Here is a 23,079-nt window from a genome sequence, read left to right on the forward strand (position 1 = left end):
TCGAACAAATCAAAAGGCAGTTAAAACTGACAGCCAAACGTCACAATCTTTCAAAATTGCGCTCATAAAGCTATAAAACGTATTCATTTTAATTCAAACTAGCCTTATTACTTTTCAAGTACGTTTCGTTGTTTTGTACTAATACAGGATTGAATTTGACAATTTCCAAGTTTAGAACAGAACAAAAGATAGTTGACACTGACAGCCAAACGTCACAAAGCTATAAAATTGCATTTAATCAAAGTTAAACTGATTTTAATAGGAAGTATGTTTTCTGACGTCTATGACATTAATTTTGACACTTTTGAGGTCTTGAAAAGAACAACAGATATCAAAAACTGACAGTCGAACGAACAACTGTGAAAACTCTACTCATGAAGCTATAAAATGAATTTGATACTAAAAGGTGTTTGAAGCTATTCTTATAATGGTGTTGTCAAAATCCATATGCAGAGTGTTGAAAAAACAAATTTCTAATAAGTTTCAGGTAATATTAGGAAGATACAAGTTACTTAATACATAAATTTGATCAAATGCCATTATTTTGCAGAATTAGCCCTTATAAATTTTGCTGTATCTTCTCTGACTATAAGGCTAGAAACAGATGGTGCTACTGTTAAATACTTTTACATCAGATAGTAGGTTAAATTACTATTTTAATTGTATTATTTACACGTTATGAAATATACAAATAAAATCTTTAAAAAGTACACTCAAGTTTTTTTTTATCTAAGAAGTCTAGTTTTCTTCATAAACAATCATAAAATTAGATAATTTCTGACTGAAAACTGAAATTGAAAAACATGTTAAATAAATCACACAACAAAACCAAATTGATATGTACTTAATGCTGCTGGGTAAATTTACAAAAGGAAATAAATAAGCAATCTAAATCACAAAACCAAGTTCTTAAAACACCAACAATTCTGTTATAAGTTAAAACACTGCTTTAGGATTTAATAGTCCCCAGGATACACAAATTGCCTTTCGTTTCTTGCAAATTTTATGGAATAATTCTTGAAACGTTGGTATTGGGCTGTTAATGACTCGTTTGAATGCACCTAGATCTGTGATGTTCTTTCCAGATAATTTAAATTGAATGTGGTTGTTGTTCTCAAGCCAAAGTTTGATTGGAACTTTCCGCCTTTGTTTACCACCAAATGTTGCAAGTTTTCCAGTTTGGTGAAGAAAAATCTTAAATTCTACGAAGGTCTCGCAATAACAACACTAATTAATAAACTTAAACAACCCTAAATTAAGTTTTTATTTCTTCTGTTTGTAGTTTTTGGTGTTTTTCAACTTTTTAAAATTCCTAACCTCAAAATGTTTAGCCGACTGTCAGTTGGGACTATGCTCTATGTTGCCACATCTTCCACGAGCAGATGTAAACCTGGTGTATTGTTGGTTGCAGTAATAAACGGAACGATGAATTATACAGATTTCGAAAAAAAAAAAGCATTTATTGCTATATATATACTACTAAAATCGTGAAAAAAAGCTCTAAAAAAGCAAAATTATTTTTCTCAAAAAAGCATAAACACTTTGAGAAATGCAACATTTTCAACTTTTTTGAGTTCACGTTCTAGAAATTTCAAACTGCTTTTAGAAGATTTTTTTTGAATTCCCTTCAAGGATTATTTGGAAGGTTTTTGAACCTTGATCTGTTTAGAGAGCATTGAAATTTCTGGAATGCTTTAGAGGCATTTGTTTGTTTTGTGACGAATATAAAAGACAATAGTCACGTGTATCAGCATTGTCAAAATTCTGCCCATTGAGCTATTAACGCAGCTAATTTGGTGACATTTTGAACTAAAAGATGATAAGTTTATAGTTTTATTTACGTTATGTTTGAACAATACATTTACCGTCCAGTTTTGACAGATAGTTGTGTCACGTGGCACTAGAACACCTCTTAAATACGCTTTTTTGTTCGACTTGTCTTATTTTGGGGGATTAGAGCACGTGATTTGACTACTTTCTGGTTGCTAGGACTAACAAACCGGAAAGTAAATCACACTTCCTCATACTTCCTATTATTAATAAATTGATTACTCCAAACGTAGGATGGAGAAGACAGCGAGGAAGGGGAAACTGAATATTATTATTCAATTAAATTACAGGAACCTAAATAAAATTTAAAAACCCAGAATTTTTGTTTTATGTTGGGTTTGCATGAGTTTTTGCCAAAAATTTGTTTTACTCATAAACCTAGTTCTTACTAATCCTAAATTTTAAATTGACTTAACCAGGGCACAATTTCAATGACAACAAAGAAAATCGCTTTCTAGAAGAATCGCAAACGAAGCGTTCCGGCCACATCATTTGCCTATCTCTATCCAATTATTAAAAAACTGGAATTCGAGCATGCACTTATCGAACGTCGAATCTTTGCACTTAAACCGAAATTTCCCACTTTTCCACCGGCCGCTAAGGTTAAATCTCACTTGAATGCCGGAAACGACATGCAAATGGGGTGAAACGAGTCTTAGCTGAATAACGCGGTTCCGGATTTTGCATTTGTTATAAGTTCCGAACAACCAGACGAACGTCAGATCAATCTGACTGGCAATGCGTTCATATCTGATGGCGAATCTATCCGTGACAATGCAAACCACTTTCGGATTTTCCTTAGTTAACCCGAAAGGTCAAAATCGATAAAAGCTTTTTGTGACCCACTGGTTTATGCACTTGTAGAGTTTAATTGCTTGGGTAAATTTTAACCTTAAATGTAAATTTCAAGATAACTTTTCGCGAGTGAGAGTATAATGGAGGAAAAAAACGATTATCTTAATGGCTGAAATTGTGGGCAGCAATAGGAAGAACACGTTATTGCAAATTCTAAGTGCAACCTTTGCAAGGATAAAGTAACACCCTTAATAGTTTCCATTAATGGAGCCATTGTTTCCAGATTCTCGCCTTGCAGTCAATTACAAAGGCTTTAAGTATCCGAATCCACTTCAAACGTTAAGCACGGTATTGAAGCTAACAAGGACCCACGAGAATGTGCAGAAATTAGATGGAGGCCCTCTGATAGGAACTGCAGTAATGAACTGCTTTTATTTACTCAGTCTGTTTGGTGTAATTTTATTTTTTTTTTCTTCAAAGGTTTAGTTCCCTATGGGTGTAATTAAAAAGTCCCTTAAACCAAACAACTAGACATGTGAAAAGCTCTTATCAAGTTTTCAACTTGATATCCTGTAGACTGTAGTAATATGCACCAACCCAAAAAATTTCTATTTAGCTATTAAATAAGTTGTTATTAATTTCCAGTTAACTTCACTTGGTAAAGCATAGTTTTTCCATTAAATTACTGTATTTTATAGTAGCAAAATTATACATTTGAGGCTTAATATTGTCACGTTTCAATTGTAAAATTATTCGGACTCAACAAACAATATTATGTTGTAATTGTTACTAAACACTTGATTATTTAAATTATAAGACACATTTTTTATTCGATATCTGAGTGGAGGCACGTATGAACCTAGAATCCATATAACGATGAAGAACAAATCCTACTTAAAAATTTGTAATAAGTTACTCAAATTTGGAAAGCACGATATACTAATGAACCACCTAAGAATAAAGCAAACATAAATATCTACATGATTTGTCTTTTGTATGAAACAACCATCAGTTTTTCCTTACAGTTCAAGATAACAGTGTTTTCAACAGTTTTTGACCCAAAAGGGCAATATTTATGCAGAAATCTTCTCAGTTTGAAGCTAATAATTTGATTAACTCAAATCTAAATAATAAGTATAGTTTAGACTGTTATTTTGTACCTAATCTTAGCTGAAGTTGTACTTAAAATCGACTTTGATGTGTCGAGGATGTTTCGTAAATTCGGTATTTAATACAGCGATTAAGGGTGCGAGTTGTGCAACATTTTTTTCTAATTTGGAAAATCGTATAAATGTGAAGTAAAGTGTCATCTTTCTAAATGTCATTTTTAATGGGTGTTATATTTTGAAAACTGTCAAAAAATGTTTAATTTCAAGGTCAGTGATAAAATGGCGGCAGACATGTTTAAATCCAATATGGCGGCGGTCAGTATAGTAGGCCAAGAAAAATCTTGATTTGAGCAAAATTTTGGTGCATTTTTTTCTAAAAATCACCGTTACTTTACCGTTGTCCCAGTCGGTCGCGAGAGGGCGTCAAACCTGATTACGTTTTTTTGGATTTTTTTTTTAAATATCTCGAAAACAGTTTTAGGAAACAGCGTGAATATTTACTATGTATGCGCCTCAAAGAGGCCAAACTTTTATTAAATATAACATTTGTTCGTATAATGCACTGATTGAAAAGTAAAAAATGTCTCTTAAGTCAGTTTTTTACCCAAATATGTTACTTTCAAGTTACCAAACCTAAAGTCAATTTTTATGATTTTCAACTTACAATGAAATTTCCAAGTACCTTTTAGGCCGAAATATGTCAAGTTCAAATTGAAAATTTTTGAAAAATAATAAAACATTGCATTTTCACGTCAATGTTTTATTATTTTTAACTTGATTTGTAGTTTTCAAGTAAAAAATTACGTGTTTCAAGTCAATATCTAATTTTTAAGCCAATTTTTATCCAAAATAATAAACAGACCAGGCATTATTAGTTAATATTTGGGTTTTAAGTCAATTTTGAACCAAAATAGGTTGATTTAATAGAATAATTTTGCATATGCAATTTTATTTTTAATATTTTCAAGTTAATAAGAGAAAAGTGTTTAATGGGTAATCCTGCGAACAAAAATGAATCCGATAGGAACAAGGATAATAACCCGGCGACACGTGCTTCTGCTTGTTGGCTTCATCAGGCATGAAAGGAAGTTATATGTCTGATGGAGCCAACAAGCAGAAACTTCATCATTTTCCCTTTCAGTTTCACCTTTTTTTGATAATCTGATTTTGACCGTGTTGTTTTTTTATATTTATAAAGTGATATTTGACAGTTTGCAGCATTTTGACATATGAAACTAGCTCGAATTGATTGTACTAGTTTTAAGCTTCTAGAACCTCTACAGTTTACTTTATGCAATTTTTTTTTTTAAATTTGTTTGTTTAAGTATCTCAAAAGCTTTGATTGCTTATTATTGACCGTTTGGTACACCAAGCGACCCTAATTCAACTTAACCCAAGCCCAAACAAGGACAAACGTGTGGTAAAGGCAAATTAGTGAGAAAATAGCAATCTGAACACTTTTAAGACACTCCAGAAACTTTTAAGTCATTCTGCACTTTTCTAAAAGTTTCTGAGGCTTTCTGGAAGCTTCTGAGACTTTCCAGAATCTTCTTGGACCTCCTAGAAGCTTGATATTGCTTTTTGGTATTATCTAGAATCTCCTCTAGAACATTCTGGATGATTTCGAAAGTTCTAGAGCCATTACAGCTGATTTTGTGCGAGTTTTTTTTGACAATTATTTGTTTAAGGAGCTCAAAAGATTTGATTGAGGATTATTGACAGTTCAGTATAGCACGCGACTCTAATTTAACTTAACCCAAGCCCAAACAAGGAAGAATTTGTTGTAACAAGCTAAAATAGTTGAAAAATAGTAATCCGAACTCTTCTAATACACTCTAGAAACTGTTTTAAGCAATTCTGCACTTTTCTGAAAGTTTCTGGGGCTTTCTGGAAGCTTCAGAAACTTTTCGAACATTTCTGAGACTTTCTGAAAGTTTCTGAGATGTTCAAAAACTTTTGGGTTATTCTGGAAGGTCTAGGACACGTCTGAAACCATTACAGTTAATTGTATTCGTGTTTTCCTTGAAATCTTCATGATTAAGCCTTTCAAATGCTTTAATTGGGAATTATTGACCGTTGAGAACACCGCATTACCCTAATTTAACCTATTCCAAGTCAAAAAACTCGGAATACAAAAATGCGAATGCTTTTAAGACACTTTAGAAGCTTCTAAGCACATGTAGCAGTGTTATGCTTAAAACTAGTAAAGAATTTTTTCATGTTGGAAGATGTTAAGAGGGTAAATTAGGATTTATATTTTTAATGGAAAATTGGGGGATTTGCTGGTTATTTCTTATAATTTAAGATCAAAACACTTCTAGGGAACAATCTGGAAAGTTTTTTCGAAAATATTTATGATTGATTATGCTTAGATAAGACTTTTGGGATAGAAACCAAGACGACCACGAAATAAAACAGTTATTAGTTGATTCTGGTAAGTTTAAAATCATGTGAAACGTGTTGTTTCGGTTTCCAATCAATTTCCCAATAAACAAAGCGAGTTATCATTCCTAATTTTTCTAGTTTATACTGCTTCTGATGTTCAATATGTGCAGGTTAATTTACTGAACCGGTTTCAAGCCGGTTAAACCTAAAAACCGACTACCAATAATTAAAATCGGCATAGAAATCGAGTGCAAAGCGTTCACGCAACCCTCCGTGGCAAATCAGATACATATTGTAGATAATTGTGGGTGGATTCTGACGTAATTTATTACCAGGTGGCACGAGTTGGTTGTTGTTTTTTGAGCCCTAAACTTCCTGCCCTAGAACAGTTTCGTTTTTCAGTAAATTACAGGACTAAAAATAATTCTCACACCGTTTCGGAAATAATCATCAGCGTAATCTTAGTGCAAAATCAGAGATGGAATATATTCAGATATTTATTTTTGGATGGATTTTATTTTAGATGGGTTTTTTGGAGCCACTCTAAGTAGTCTCTAGAGCTACATGGCGTCAAATTTGACAGTTCTGACGTTAAGGAACACTTTAATACTTTAGGCAGTAAAACATAGGTCGTCTTGTTTTATCAGAATGAGTTAAAATGAGATGAGACATTGTAAACACTGATGCCAAAATACGTCTCAAATTTGACCTTTAGGACGTTGAGGAATACTTTAATACCTTGCTTGCACCACGTGACAGTTGTAACTGTCAAAACACACTCACAAGTGACGTGAAAGTATAAAAAGCTATATACAGAGTGTATGGTATTTTTTATTATTTTGTTTGCTTAATCAAAAACCATAGAAACGTGATTATTAAGTCACTGTCACTCTTTTCATTAGTAAGTTTAAGTCACCCTGTATATATATAAATAAATTGTTATTGAAAGGCCCTTTCTAAATAATAAACTTTTTATACGAACCTTTTTTTCTCTGAAATGTACAGGGACGTAGAAATAGTAGCGTCTAAATAGAGTTGGGACACCCTGTATGGGTCTTTCTTGAAAAAACCCCAATTAGTTTTTACAGCTCTATGGAGCCAAATTTTACAGGTCTGGCGTTAAAGAACAATTTTATACTTTTTTTTACATCACGTGACAGCTGTCATAACAGTCCAAACACGTTCACCAGTGACGTGAAACTATAAAATAAGAAATAGTTTGAGAATTGTTGCCAATTTGAGAATTACACTGGAAGTTGTGTCTACAGCTTTATGAAGCTTAATTTCACATTTGGAACGTTAAAGAACACTTACTTACGTCACGTGACAGCTGCCATAACTGTCAAAATTCACTCACCTGTGACGTGAAAGTATAAAATGCTAAATAGATGTGTTTCTTGGAGGAACCACAATATAAGTAGTTTTTACAGCTCCATGGAGCCAAAGTTGACAGTTCTGACGTTAAGGAACAATTTCTTACTTTTCTTGCGTCACGTAACAGCTGTCATAACTGTCAAAACTCTTTCACCAGTGACGTGAAAGTATAAAATTAAAAATAGCTACAAAATGGAGGAATTACAATGCAAGTTATGTTTAAAGCTTCATGGAGCCAAATTTGTCATTTCTGACTTTAAGAAACACTTTACTACAACTTTAAATACAAGCGGTAGAACTATTTTGAGTTGGTAATTGGTAAAACAACATATCAAAGTGTCTGTTAATGACACAACTGTTCAAAATTAGATTATGGAGATAAAAATTCTTGAAATGCTTGAAATGCGATTTATTAAGTAATCTGCGTATTCTAGTTGTATGTTAGTGGTGAATGAGTTTTGAGAATTGACAGCTGTCAGTGTCACTTAGCCTCACAGTCAGTCAATCAAATTTTGGAGCTTTATTGTGGTGTAAATACAAAGTGCAACTGTAATAATTATAACTGTCCCCTAACTATATACACGCTATGAAGTATCAAACCTGTCAAATTTAACGTCACAACTGCTAAATTTAAATTCACAGAGTTACGAATAACCGCTTGCGAAGAAAAAACGCGACTATTTGACATTTTACAGTTTTACGGCGGTTTATTGAGTTTTGACAGCTGTCATGCTACTAAATTCCTGTCATTAAACGTCACAGCTAGTTCAGTTTGTCAAGGTGGTCCACGTTTTTAGAACCACACCAATTAGAAGCTTCTTGAGCTTTTCGATGTTGCCAAAATGACTGAATCAAAACTTTTAGGTTTGGGTTTGGCAACGTTGATTTGAATGTAATTTTCAAGCTTCTCAGAAGAAAAATTTACTAATGGAGCTAAAAAATGCAGTTCAATTAGTTTTTACTCAATTACAATATTTTTCAATTTTTTGTTGTTTTACAGATTTACGAATCAAATTTTGACATTTGCCATGTATAGAACAGGGGTAATTAACTCTAAAACAAACTGTCAAATGTCATAATTGTCAAAAGTTTACTCACCAACCAACAAAATGCAATTAATTTAATGACTCTTTATGACTGAAGTTTTATAGTTTTATGGATCGAATTTTGGCAGTCGCGACATATATGACAGACCAACTTACATCTGAAATAAACAGTCAAACGTCATAATTGTCAAACATTTTCTCAGAGAAATACATAATGTCATTTTCACTGAATTACAGTCGTTTTATGTGTTTTGTAGTTTCATAGCTTTATGGAAGGAATTGCCAAGTTCATAACAGACCAAACTCGGTCTAAAACCAATAGTCAAATTGTTAAAATTTTAAACAGTTAAACGTTATAATTATCCTTGATAGTTTGATAATATAATATTTTGTTAATAAAAAGGTATTCCACAACATAATATGCTGTTTTGCTTCAGATTTTATGTTTTGATTGACCACTAACCAATAAAAAGAAGGGTAAAAGAATATTTTTGGTAAATTACTGACAATTTCACAAAGAAGTTTTGTAAAAAAAAATCTCGATAATTTACCGTAAATTCTTGTTGGAGAAAATATTACTTTCAGCTTCAAATTAGCTATGCAATTTTTGTGACACAAAGAGACTTCCGTAGAGGTGGAACTTTAAAGAAAGTGCCTTTAAAACCGGAGACCAAACACTTGAAAAACCCCTTATCTGTCACTTGGTAACCTGAACTTATGCAACCGCCACGTTTGAAATTAGTCAGCAGTAAAGTTGATGCCTCGTTCCGCAATAATCCCTTTTCCGAATGATTTACGCCGGAATTAAAAGTTGATGGAGCTTTAAAATTAAACTAGGCTCTGGCCTTTTTGTCATCCTTAAAAAATATCCGGGTTTTACGCAAAAGGCCAAATGAAAATAATTAAAAGCCGTCAAATTTGATTCGTTTTTTTCTACCTCGAAGGGGTACACGATTAATGTTTTTTTCACTAATACGAATGTGGATTAAACCCGGAGTGCTCTTTGCAAAAGCTGTAGTGTAAACCCGAAAAGAAAATAAACGCAAAGCGATATTTATTATTCAAAAAGCTTATATTCCCAGTTATTAATCAGGCTCATCCAGGAAACTGCTCCTGAAATTTAATTACGGCTTAGCGAAACACAACGTACGCCAGGTTATGAAACTTTTAAGAAAATTTACATGATAAAGTATCTATTCTGCCAATTTAATTTCCAAAGTTAAAGGCCCTCGAAACGATGTAGGAGATTTGTGGGTATCGAAAATTAAACTTTCCCAAACTCTACTGTTATTAATATCTACAATTACAATGCTTCTATTCATTGGGCTTTAGCCCAAAACCCTGTCATAGGAGCGAAATTCATTTCAAACAAAATTAATTCTTGTACGTGTTTTAATTTAAAATATACTGCCAGTAAACACAAAAAAAATTCCTAACAAGTGCTGAAAGTAACAGTTTACCGCACGCTGTTTGAAGTATCTAACATAACAAGTGTTGTAAGAAACATTTTACGCACGAATGTGATTGTAAATAATCTACTACTACCAAAAAAACAAATCGATGCGTGCTGCATTTTAAAAATATTGTCATGTATCGGTCACTTCCGGTTAAACCGGAAGCAGATAAGTTGCCATTTAAATGGGACAACTAGTATATTTTACAATTTTATTCTTCTGTTTTTTTTTTTTGGAAAAAGCAAGTGCGGAAAGTAACATTTTACCTCACGTTGTTTGAAGTATGTTAGAAGTGTTGTAAGAAGCATTTTACGCACGAATGTGATTGTAAATAATCTACTATACTTTACGTACGACCAAAAAACAAATCGATGCGTGCTACATTTTAAAAATATTGTCATGTATCGGTCACTTCCGGTTAAACCGGAAGCAGATAAGTTGCCATTTAAATGGGACAACTAGTATATTTTACATTTTTATTCTTCTGTTTTTTTTTTTTGGAAAAAGCAAGTGCGGAAAGTAACATTTTACCTCACGTTGTTTGAAGTATGTTACAAGTGTTGAAAGAAGCATTTTACGTACAAATGTGTTTGTAAATAATCTACTATACTTTACGTACGACCAAAAAATAAATACATTTTAAAAATATTGTCATGTTTCTGTCACTTCCGGGTAAACCGGAAGCAGGTATCTTGCCATGGGACAACCTGTATATTTTTACAGTTTTATTCTTCTGTTTTTTTTTTTTTTGGATAAAAATTGTACAGGCTAACATTGTCTCATATGACGCTTGTGACGTGTAACTGTCTATTTCGATCTGTTACAATGGTGGTAACTGTCAAATACATAAAGCTATCAATCTTTAAAGGCAGTACAAGGTACAAATCAATTTTAGAGATTGTTTATAGATCTATGGATACAATTTTGACAGTTTTGACAAGCAAATGTATGTTTCGGTTTAAATTTAATCTGTTACCAAAATGTCAACTGGCAAAATCCGTTTCATGGAGCTACTAAACTCAAAACAATCACCTGAAAACGTTTAAATTGATATATTTATAAGTTTATAGCTTCAGAGCACCAAGCAAACCAATCTGTCACATTGGTGCTGACTGTCAAACACCACTCCATGAAGCTATAAAACTACAAAACCTGCTCAAAAGCACTGTTATAGTTAATACAGTTTATAAATCATATTAAATGGTTTATAGGTCCATGAGTACAAATTGGACAGTCGTATTTCAATAAGTTATAAACTTGGAAATCATAAAACTCTTCTCCAAAACTTTAAATTTTGGTTACGTTAAGTCCCTGAAGCTTCCAGGTGGTTTAAGATGGTTCTAGAAAGTCTCAGAAGCTTCCAAAAAGACCTAGAAACCTTCAGAAAAGTGCAGAATGGCTTAAAAGTTTCTTAGAAGTGTACAGACTGCGATTATCCAATTATTTTGACGAGTTACAACAAGTTTGTTCTTGTTTGGGTTTGGTTAAGTTCAATTACGGTCGCCTGGTAATAATAATCCGCAATCAAACCTTTTTAGAGCCTTAAACATACATATTTCAAGAAAAAATTTGCATAAAGTAAACTGTAATGGTTCTAGAAGCTTTCAGAACCATCCAGAATGTCCTAGGAGCTTCCAGATCGTCCCAGAAACATTCAGAATGTTGCATAAGTTTTCATAAAGTCCCTGAAGCTTCCAGATGGTCCAAGATGCTTCTAGAAAGGTTCAGAAGCTTCCAGAAAGACCCAGAAACCTTCAGAAAAGTGCATAATTGCTTAAATGTTCCTTAATTATGTCTTAAAATGGTTGAGACTAAAGTATTTTGACGTGTTTCAGCAAGTTTTTCTCTACTTAGACTTAGTTAGGTTAAGTTCAATCAATACTCATCAATCAAAGCTTATAACAATCAAATTTAAAAAAAAACTCGTACAAAATCAACTGTGGTTCTTAATAAGTTCTTAAGGTAAGCTTTCAATAATTGTAATCTACTTACTGTATATTTATCAGTTAAGACTACTGCTCTTTAAATATGACTTAAATATCTCAGAAACTGTGTATTTTTGTATGACAACTTATTTTACAGCTTGACAAGCTGATTTGAATGATGTCCTAATGTACAGGGTGTCCCATTTGAAATTTTTGATTTACGACACTTTACCCATTTCACTTTTTAAGCAATTTTAGTGGATTATCTATATCAAGAAGTGTGTTTTATTTAATTTTCTGGCAAAGGATCATTTGATCTTAAGTATCTCATAGACTGCAAATTTTGAAGTAAGTAATTAAGTTAGGTTAGGTTAGGTTGGTACACAAAAGGAACAGTAAATACACAGGGTGTCCTGTTTAAAACAGTCGAGACACAAAATCAAAAAATACTTAAATTCCATGGAATGTTCCTATCGCTATTTTTGCAAATAAGTTTGATGTTTTAGAAGGAATAAAAAAACAAAAACTTCTTCTAGAAACAACTTTGCAGTTTTCTACTAAAAAAAAAAACCTTTATCACCCTGTTTTTTTTTTCTTAAAATAGGAAACTTTGTGATCGAAATAAGCTAGAAAACATCTTTTCACACAGAGATTGAAAGCTCTATAACCGTCGCTTTTGACCTGCCATCCCATTTTTGTTCAATCCTATTCAGTTGTTCAGAAGGGGGGTCGAGAACACATTTAAGAACCCGATCTGTGTTTGCATCTCCCTCAATGACATCCTTTTAAAGCCTCCTCGCTGTAATCTAAACATTATCAAGGTATAATACACACTTCCCGACGAGCAAACATTTTCTTTCATCAAATATTCAAAAGACTCTGATGGAATCTTAACATTGTTAGTTGCACGGCGGGTTTAACTTTCGCACGTTTTACGTTTTACTACGGTTTTAGCATCGATTAGCTTGAGATTCCCATCTGGTGTTTCTCTATGCAGCTAAAGTTGGTAAATGAATCACTAAATAACTTAAACAAAATTTAAAAGGACATAATATTACACTCCAAAAATAAGCACTTCTCATAATTACTACTTTGTGAGCCTAAAACATCCCTCAGATTTAAGGGTGCTATTAAAGTAAACAAATGAAATTAAAAGGGCCAGAAAGTAAATTTAGGGTAAACGATGCTCCTTCCTAACTTATTTATACTAAAAACGTTCATGTCTTTGCTGCTGTACGTGTTCGTCTCCCTTCGTCTTAAATATGGTGGAGAATTGAAACGTCTACTCGTAAAAGAGAAAATTAACGATTTTTCGGGAAATTAAAGGAAGGTTTACGAGGCTCTTCCATTTAATTATTTAGGCAGTTCGCGAGTTTTTTCCGTTCTGGGGGGATTTGTCCCTTTTCCTGCACGTCCGAGACCACCAAAATGATTGTCGTCCCACGTTCTGGAAAGCATCTAATTTGGGGGCCATCCCAGAAAACGGATATCCAAAACGTTACGAAATAAACCTGAAATGCCAAAAGAGCACATTGGTAAAGTGGTGTCGTAAACAGTAAATTGCTGGGAATACGTCTTGGAACGCGCTTTCATTCAATGTGTAGATCTGTTGTTTTTCTCTGCCTTTCTAGCTACACATGTCGCAATAAACATGATACAAGGTCTTTTTAGTTCAAGGGTAATTTTTTATTATGATTTCAGGAAAATTGAACAACTTTTAGTTTACAAACAAATTTTATTTCCAGAGTGACGAAGGTTAGGAGTTTGCAAATTACGCAAAACACTTCAAGTCTTTTCTTCCTTACAGAATCATGGAATTCCGTTACTAGAATATAAATAAAGCGTTAAGGACGCTGTTTTAGCTCAATGGTATAGTTCTATTAAGATTGAAAAAAAAATTGAACCCTTTAGTTTTAGTTTTTAGTGTCTTGTCATTTCAGAGCGATGAAGGTTGAGAGTTTTGAAATATTAGAAATTCGCCTTGCGGTTAGCACGAAAGGAGCAGTCCAGAAACAACATTTTGAGCTTTAGACAGTGGCTGAAACTTTCACTTTCCAACAAGAAAATTAAAAAAATGAATCAAATATCTCAAAAATAGTTAAAATTACAGAAATTTTGTATAGGACCAAAAATGATCAGAAAACTTCCTGCAACTAGCAGGAAGGCTTAGATCCACTTAGAACCGGGTAAACACGGTCATAACTGACAGAACCTTAGTTTCAAATTTGACCGTTTTTTGCACATCCTGTATATGTTCAATCGAGATACGAGATTTTGTATTTTATTTTGCAATCTGGGAAACAATTACTTTTTAGTTTAAAATTTGCATTTAAAGTCAGTTTTCATGATTTTCAAACAAATTTCAATATATTTGAGTCTTGAAAATTTTGAGGTTTTGTTTGAGGTTTTGTTTGCTGTCAAAGTCATTTAACTTATCCAGCTGTAAAGTGTCGTTTTTGATGGTTGGAGTGACATTGGACAGTTGTGACTTATGTGACAGGACAATTAAATGATGGTAACGTCACAAACTGTTTTTAAATAACGGATAACGACACTTTTTCAAGTTTTTTTACTTAAATTCTAACACTTTCAAATTTAAAACTCATTTACAAAGTCAAAAAGTGACTTTAGATTAATGAAATTGACTTACTTACATTATAAGAGTAATGGTTCATTATGATTTAAGGAAAATTGAACACCTTCAGATTGATGAAGGCGAAGAGTTTTGTAATAAGACTAAATTACACAGAACACGTCTTTTCTTCCTTGCAAAGTCATACAATTTCGTTACTGGAATATAAATAGAGCATTATCAAAGCTTTTCACCAACATTTACCAATACACCAACAATGTTAAGGTGAAATATAAGAATCTATGCGAAAGTTCTGTACGAAACTATTACGTAGAAAGTGCATAATATTTCAATTTGATGCCAAATATATTTTGCACAAGCGCCCGTTTATAATAGAGGAAAATTTATTAATGGCCTCGACGGAAACATATATTTTGAAAACGAACGAATGCTTGACTCTGTAGCGTACTTTGCTTATATTTCCCATTTAAATAGTTTAGTGAATCTCAAAGCGCTCGTGGGAAAAATGAAAATACGCTTTTATTTTCGGAGCCACTTTGGAAAGTGCAATTTTCCCGACAAACTGGAATACAACGCAATAACCTGCCAGTGAATGAAAATTCTTCTTTGCTCCTTTGTCTACCCATATTGGCAAAAGTATTTGAATGATTAAGGAGGAGCCACTTCCATAAGAATATAAACCTAAACATTGCTCAAGATTACAATTCATTAACATTGTTATGTTCAAGCAATTCTGGAACGTGAAAACTATGGAAAATGCTTTCTAGTTAATGGTGCTTCACGTTCTTCTTATTATATTCTGTGGGTTTGTAAAGCAGCGGACTTCCATTAAAGTAATTACACTTGCGAGTTTCATACAGAAAAATGTTTTTCATTTTCTATTGTAATACCTTTTTTGTAGTAGTAGTTTTTCAGTCCATATATTTAGACCTATCAAAAGGAAATTTCATTAGTAAAAACTTGAAAATGCTTACAAAAAGGTGCTAGTCCTTGATGGATTAATAAATAAAAAGTGAAATAGCAGTGGGAATAAATTATTAAAATAATATATGAAGAATACAGATAAGTAGGACAAAATATCATATAATTTTTAGTATTTTAAATACAGAAAACAAGCAGCTTTTTACATAAATAATTACTGGATTCTTTCAGATTGATGACGGTTGGGAGTTTTGTAATATTAGTAAATTACACAAATTACCTCTAGTCTTTTCTTCATTACAAAGTCATGTAATTGACACTTTTTAAGAACAATTAATTGCTTTTTTTGTAACGGAGGAAATTTCGTACAAGCTATCCAAATTATGAAGATATGAAGAGAATGTATGAGATTTTTTCTAGTGCCTCGCTGCAATTTTTGCCTTATAACTCGTTTCCGCAACTAGACACAGTAAAAATCCTTCTTAGCTTATTTGTAGAGGAGAAAATTTCCTACTTTTCTGTTTTTTAACGAAAATTGTAGCTCTGCTAGTTACGAAGATTTGTGTTGTTGAGGTCCATTTTTCCAGTGCCTCATCGCTTTTTTTGGTTAATAACTCGTTTTCCCGATTAGACACAGTAAAAATGTTTTTTAGCTTTATTGTATAGGAGGAAATTTCCTACAATCTGACGTTTGTAAAACAATGGCAGTTTTGCTAATAACGGAAATATGGGAAGATATGTAGTTTGTTGATTGGTAAAGGGGGAAGAATTGTGTCTTTAATGGATTTTTGAAATTTCAGTCGAATTAGCTTTGAAAAGTCTCAAAAACCACGCAAAATCAGTCATTTTCAAGTTTTCTTTGAATTTCGTAAGGAAAAATTCCCAACCAAAAGATATAAAGTCTGATGGGTTTCTATAGAGCCGGAAACAATTTGGTTCTTGTCTGATTGTAACAAAAGGCGCCTTCTCAGAAAATTATACCGAGTGAACTCAAAAAGTGAGAAACAAATCACTTTATATCTCTGTTATTTGTAGAACTGAAAATTTCCTCCTCTACAGAAAAGAAAAAATGCGCTTTTCTTGTATCTGACATGCGAAAGAAGTTATCAGCCAAAAACCGCGGGCACTAAAAAAGTGAGCCTACACCTCCAACAACACAAACAACTTCATATTTCCGTTATTTGCGGAAATGGACATTTTTTCCAAAAATAAAAATTGTAGAAAATTTCCATCTCTATAAAAAAGAAAGAATGCACTTTTCTCATATTTGGCTTTCAAAAAGAGTTCTGAGCCAAAAACCGGCGTTGAGACACTCAAAAAGTGAGCTAACAACACAAATCTTTTCATATCTTCGTCATTTGAGTAGTTAATTTTTTTTTAACCTTCGTAATACTGACTGGGGTAATTCTGTACCCCAATTAAATTTTTTTTTCTAAATACTGTAATATTATCTTTTTGTCATACAGGAAATTAAAGTTTCTTTAGGTATGCTAAAGAGAGGTATTTTGCTATATAAAGCCAGGTAGGAATATTTGAAAAAAAAATCTACTATTTTTTTACAGCGGTTTTTGTAGCCTGGGGTGCAAAAATACCCCAGTCAGTGCGTTGAGCCAGTCTATACTTGTCAGCGGCAAACTGCTTTCGGCGAGATTTTTCCTGTTTATTCTTGTCAAACCGCACAACAAAACTGACGGAACAGGGGATACAAATGTATCACGACGGAAACCTCGATCTAGGGGAAGATTTACCTCTATTTGAGGAGTCACTCAGCGACGAAGAGGACTATGTGGACAAAATTGACTCCGAGCCCGACGAGATTGAAGGACAAGTTGCTGATCAAACCGACAATGAGGATTCTAGTGAAGACTCTAGTTCGATGCCTACTTTTGTTAGTAAAGATGGCACTGTTTGGTATAAACAGCCAATAAAACGTACAAAATCTTTAATCCTATGGTGATTTTTGGACATATTATTGATACCGCAGCGCTAAACTCTTTCATTTTATGGAAAATAAAATATCCCGATTGGAAAGATTCTTATTTGGATGCCAGGCGTACATTTCTGCTATGTCTGGGAAAGGAACTTGTAAAGAATCACACAATTAGAAGACATAAAAATAAGGATAGATTACAACAACCAATCCGTGATCACATGCTGACTGTGGTTCCTGAATGTGACCGCCAAATAAATCCAATCGCGCAGAGATGGTCTGGTCGGTGTTACATTTGCACAAGAAAAAATGACAGAAAGACCCGAAATAAATGCGAGGTGTGTGCAAAATTTGTATGTGTGGAACATAGTAAGAAAAAAGTCATTTGTACACAGTGTGAAAAGTAATCCACAGGTTATATTTTAAACTCATGAGTTTTGAATTTAAACTGACGTTTTTTTGCAGTAGTTTAAAATACATACGTTTTTCTTGTTAATAAAAATGTATCTTAATAAATTAGTTGTGTAAAAAAACATGTCTGCACTTTTTTTTCCGAAGATAGAAACAAAAATAACATGGGGTACAAAATTACCCCAGTTAGTAGTTGAAGGGGGTCTCAGTCACTCAGTGTTACGAAGGTTAAATCAAGATTTTTCTGGAAATTTCCAGCTAAAAAGCTACAATAGTTCCAGCCTTTTCTTTTTTCTTTACTGCAGTTTTTTCGATTTATTAGTGGGTTCTTTCAGAGTGATTAGGGCGAGGAGTTTTGTAATATTACTAAATTTACTTATAGTCTTTTTTTTTACTTAAGGCATGCAATTACGTAATTTTTACGTTTTTCCTAAGGGCATTATAACTAATAACAAAAGTAATAAATAATTTGTTTGTTTTTTTAACAAAAAAAAATTGTATAAATCAGAAAAGTTTGTGAAAGTCACAGCTTAGTTCCTTTGGTGCAAAATTTACTGTTTTTTTTTTAATAGTCACAGACTTTAGTGTACAAACAAACAAAAGCTTACACAAGTTCAAAAAATAAGCGGGTTTTAAAAAATTCCGGCTACATCAACTACATGTCGCTAATACAGACTAAAATGGAATATAAAACTGTACAGAGAGATAAATTGGTCGTTACACCATTAGATTCGTATAAAGCCGGCTGCCTAAAAGTAAATAACTCGGATTCACTTATGAAGCGTACAATTTTACATTTAATTTCGACTTTTCTCGTTATTCTCTGTTGGAAAACTGTCCGGAAAATTCGAACAAAACTGAAAAAAATGTTTTTTAGTTCAATTCCGAGTTTGATCATTTATCAGGTTAATAGTTTTGTATTGGTAACTAATATGTGCAGAATAGCTAGAAATAACAACAAAGTGAATGTTATCGTAAGCTATATTATTGCATGTATTCTCCAAAAAATTATTAGGAAAGAAAATCAGTTTTTACTTGACCTAATACACCAAAAATCAGTAAAAAAAACAGACAAAATAAACAGCAAAATATTGATTGAAACAGTTTGCTACACTGACCAAAAGTAATACCACAAGTTTTACTGATATTTATTAACATTACTTTAAAAAATACTATTTAATTTCAACAACAAATTCCACACTAAAATACTATTTCATATAAATTGAAACCAAACTGCATTGATTTAGTTAACGGTTTCTATAAAAGAATAATCAACAAGGTTTCAAATTAGAGTCATATTCGTTTTGGGGCCCAAAATTTTAATTGAATTAACCCAGGACTAATGCATAATTTGAAGAACTAACGTATACAGGATGAAACTTCAAAGCGATGAATAGTTGCGTTGATTGAAAGGGTTTTGTACGTGCTTTATGTAATCTAGAATATGTTTTGCATATTGTTATTTTATCAATTCGGTTTTCTGCACACATTTGGAACGTTCTGTATGACTACAATGCTCATAAAAATGTTTAATAAAATTACTGTGAAAGCAGTGAAAAATGACACTTAACAAGACGTAAAAAAATTATCAAAAAAACTAATATAATGTGTATTAACAGTTTAAAAAACTTTTTCTAAAACATCAAACCTATTGCCAAATATGGAAGATTTGGCAACATTTCTCTATTTAAATAGGACACTTTGTATGATTCTGTCTGTGTAGCTGCAGCTAACCTAATTATACATTTTAAATTTGCAGTTTTTGAGATAATTAAAGTTAAATTGACCTTTGTCTCAAAATTGTGATAATTGCTCCAAAACCAAATTTAAATTAGCTTGACAAATACCAAAGATATAGGTCAAAAATAATGCATATTTACTACAAATAATACTATTCTGTAAGATAGTGTGTTTAAGGTCGAAATTGGCATGAAACCCATAAGCATTTTAATGGTAATGACCATTATAATTGAAGTTAATTGTAAGCAATTAAATGAACAAACTGCTATTTTTCAACTAATTTGATTATTCAAATGAGCGTAGCTCCGTTATTTGAGGAGCTACAAAAAGTGTAATTAATGAAAGTTGTATGAAATTTCATCCTCTACAAAATTGTGTTAAGATATTTTTGCTCTCAGGGGTCTCCTAAGGAGCCAACAAAGAAAAGAAGTGACAAGGTGTAGAAAATTTCATCCTCTACAAGGTTCTTTTGCTTTAAAGTGTCTCCTTAAGGAGCCAACAAGGAAAGAAATGACAAGGTGCACCTCCTATTTGAGGAGCTAAAAAAAGTGTAATTTGTAATAATCACAAATCGCTCTGTATAACACTGTTCTGTCAAAATTTTCACAGCGAAGGTCAAAAGTAGATTTGAGGTGTAAACTTTTGAATTGACACCCTGTATCGGGCAGAAGAATCCAGTTTTGGACCGTTACTGTTAATAGCTATGGTTATTCACCATTTTCACTGTACAGGGTGGTCAAAACAAAAATTTCAAATTACTGTAACTGTTCAGAGTAATGTGAGTTATGTAAAAGTGGAAATTTTAGACTACTTACTTACTATTAAGTTACTGATAGTAGCTGGTTATTTCCTATCAACATAAATTAACAATTTTTTTTTTTTCAAACCTAGCAGCGTTGTTGCAAGGTTTGAAGCGTTGTGAAGCTGTAATTTGCACTCCAATCTAGATTTTTTATATATTATTAGAACGAGGATGAAAAATGTTACATAATGTTGGTTGAGCGAATTTTCTAACTTTTTCAGTTTTTGAGAAATTTCAATTCGAAAATTGGGTCACTTTTATGAGTTTGCAGCGTTGTTGCTAGGTTTGAACCCTTGTGAGGCTGTAATTTGGCCTCCAATCTAGATATTTTATATACCGCTGGAAAGAAAATGTAAAATGCTACAGAATGGAGTTTAAACGAATTTTCTAACTGGTTCAGTTGTTTTAGATATATCAATTAAGAAATTGTGTCACTTTTTGTGAGTTCGCAGCGTTGTTGCCAAGTTTAAACCTTTCTGACGCCGTAGTTTGCCATCCAATCCAGATTTTCTATATATCATTGGTAAGAGAATAAAAAATTCTACAAAATGGTGGTTGAACGAATTTTATAACTTTTTGAGTTTTTGAGATATTTTAATTCCAAAATTTGGGTCACTTTTTGCGAGTTTGCAGCGTTGTTGCTAGGTTTGAACCATTGTGAGGCTGTAATTTGGCCTCCAATATAGATTTTTTATATATCATTAGAAAGAGGATCAAAAATGTTACAAAATATTGATTGAGCGAATTTTCTAACTTTTTCAGTTTTTGAGAAATTTCAATTCGAAAATTGTGTCACTTTTATGAGTTTGCAGCGTTGTTGCTAGGTTTGAACCCTTGTGAGGCTGTAATTCGGCCTCCAATCTAGATTTTTTATATATTATTAGAAAGAGGATGAAAAATGCTACAAAATGTCGGTTGAACGAATTTTCTAACTTATTGTGTTTTTGAGATATTTCAATTCCAAAATTTGGGTCACTTTTTGCGAGTTTGCAGCGTTGTTGTTAGGTTTGAAGCCTTGTGAAGCTGTAATTTGCACTCCAATCTATATTTTTTATATATTATTAAAAAGAGGATGAAAAATTTTACAAAATGTTGGTTGAGCGAATTTTCTAACTTTTTCAGTTTTTGAGAAATTTCAATTCGAAAATTGTGTCACTTTTATGAGTTTGCAGCGTTGTTGCTAGGTTTGAACCCTTGTGAGGCTGTAATTCGGCCTCCAATCTAGATTTTTTATATATTATTAGAAAGAGGATGAAAAATGCTACAAAATGTCGGTTGAACGAATTTTCTAACTTATTGAGTTTTTGAGAAATTTCAATTCGAAAATTGTGTCACTTTTATGAGTTTGCAGCGATTTTGCCAGGTTTGAAGCCTTGTGACGCTGTAATTTGCTCTCCAATCTAGATTTTCTATATATCGTTGAAAAGATGATAAAACATGCTATAAAATGTGGATAGTATTCACCCTGTATCTTCGTTATTGTTCATATTTCAAAAAAGCGTCAAACGAAAAAAACCCCTATTTTTTAAAGCCCTATTCGCAGGTGAAAGGAAAGCCCCAACTTTGGAATCACCCTGTATATGACCAAAAGAACATTGAAAAAGCTTCAAATTGCCTTCGAAACTAGGAACAATTCGGTAGAATTGGCATCAGTGCTTCATTCTTATCTACAAAAGCCAGAAAAGTAATAACAATCGAACGAAACGATTTCTGGAATAATGTTAACTTTTGATAACAAGCTGTTAATATTATCGTTTGAATTACACTTAGAAAGTTAAAGAATGCAGTTTAGACTGTGACTTTTGTGTCAAAACTAAACACAAAAATATTACTGTTTTGTTTTTGTTAGTCTGAGAGAATATATGTTATACTTTAAGCCAAGATTAAATTGAAATTGACTGGGATAAAAAATGGTGAAAAAACTTACAGTCTAAACTACATTAATAAAACGCATATAAGTTCGAAAATGGCATAAATCAAACTAACATTTTAATGGAATTTGCTGTTAAAATTCAGGCAGATGGTAAACGATTATGGTCCTATTTACGTAATTTTTTTTACAAAACTAGTTGACGTGTTATGTGTCAAATTAAATTAGGTTAGGTATTTTTTCTTTAGTTTCCTGTTGTAAATCATTTGTAGCCAATGAAAAGTCTTCAATTAAATGAGCAATATTTTCCTGGTTTCCACTTTATAACAAAGTTTCCATTTACTTTCCCAGAGACTTATTATTCAAGTTGTGTAACTTAATTTGCCGAACTGACTAAAGAGTAGGTAAATAAGCTTTTTCTAAGCTCGGAAGAGTTTTATTCGTTTAAAAGAGAAACTTTGACCGGTGCAGGTTTTATCTGTGTTAACCCTTATCAAGGGCTCGATATTTTACCGTCCCGATCCTACTCTAACAAAACAATGCTGACCTAACCAGCCACCTTTCACTTAACGAATTAACTTTTAAACGAAGACGGTTTATACAAGGTGTCCCAAATTGTAGGGAAAAATAGTACCGGGTGACCCAATAAGACTGAGCCTCACGTATGACATTGTATGACTTTGGGGTAAAAAAAATTAATGGGTAAATTGGCTATGAAGAATGGCTGGAAAATATTTACAAGTTCTAAAAATGACCACCAGAGGGGTCAACATTGCATTTTCTATAAATTTTGCATAATAGACTAAATAGTGTTTTCCATATTTTTAAAGAGAACCAGCTTAGCTACCGTTTTTGTTGTAAAATCAGTTTAAAAACAAAGATGGTGGGAGATGC

At 32.6% G+C, this 23,079-nt stretch overlaps 1 long non-coding RNA gene across 1 annotated transcript; it reads left to right on the plus strand.

The window, feature by feature from the left end:
• The first annotated feature begins 401 nt into the window (after positions 1–401).
• Positions 402–712, plus strand: LOC145728955 (uncharacterized). Its single transcript, XR_014178208.1, has 2 exons — positions 402–487; positions 551–712. It is a non-coding gene; the product is annotated as an uncharacterized LOC145728955 (long non-coding RNA).
• Positions 713–23,079: the final 22,367 nt, after the last annotated feature.

Source organism: Ips typographus, linkage group LG5 (assembly GCF_016097725.1).
Source record: "Ips typographus isolate SLU linkage group LG5, UJ_Ityp_2.0, whole genome shotgun sequence".
NCBI lineage: Eukaryota > Metazoa > Arthropoda > Insecta > Coleoptera > Curculionidae > Ips > Ips typographus.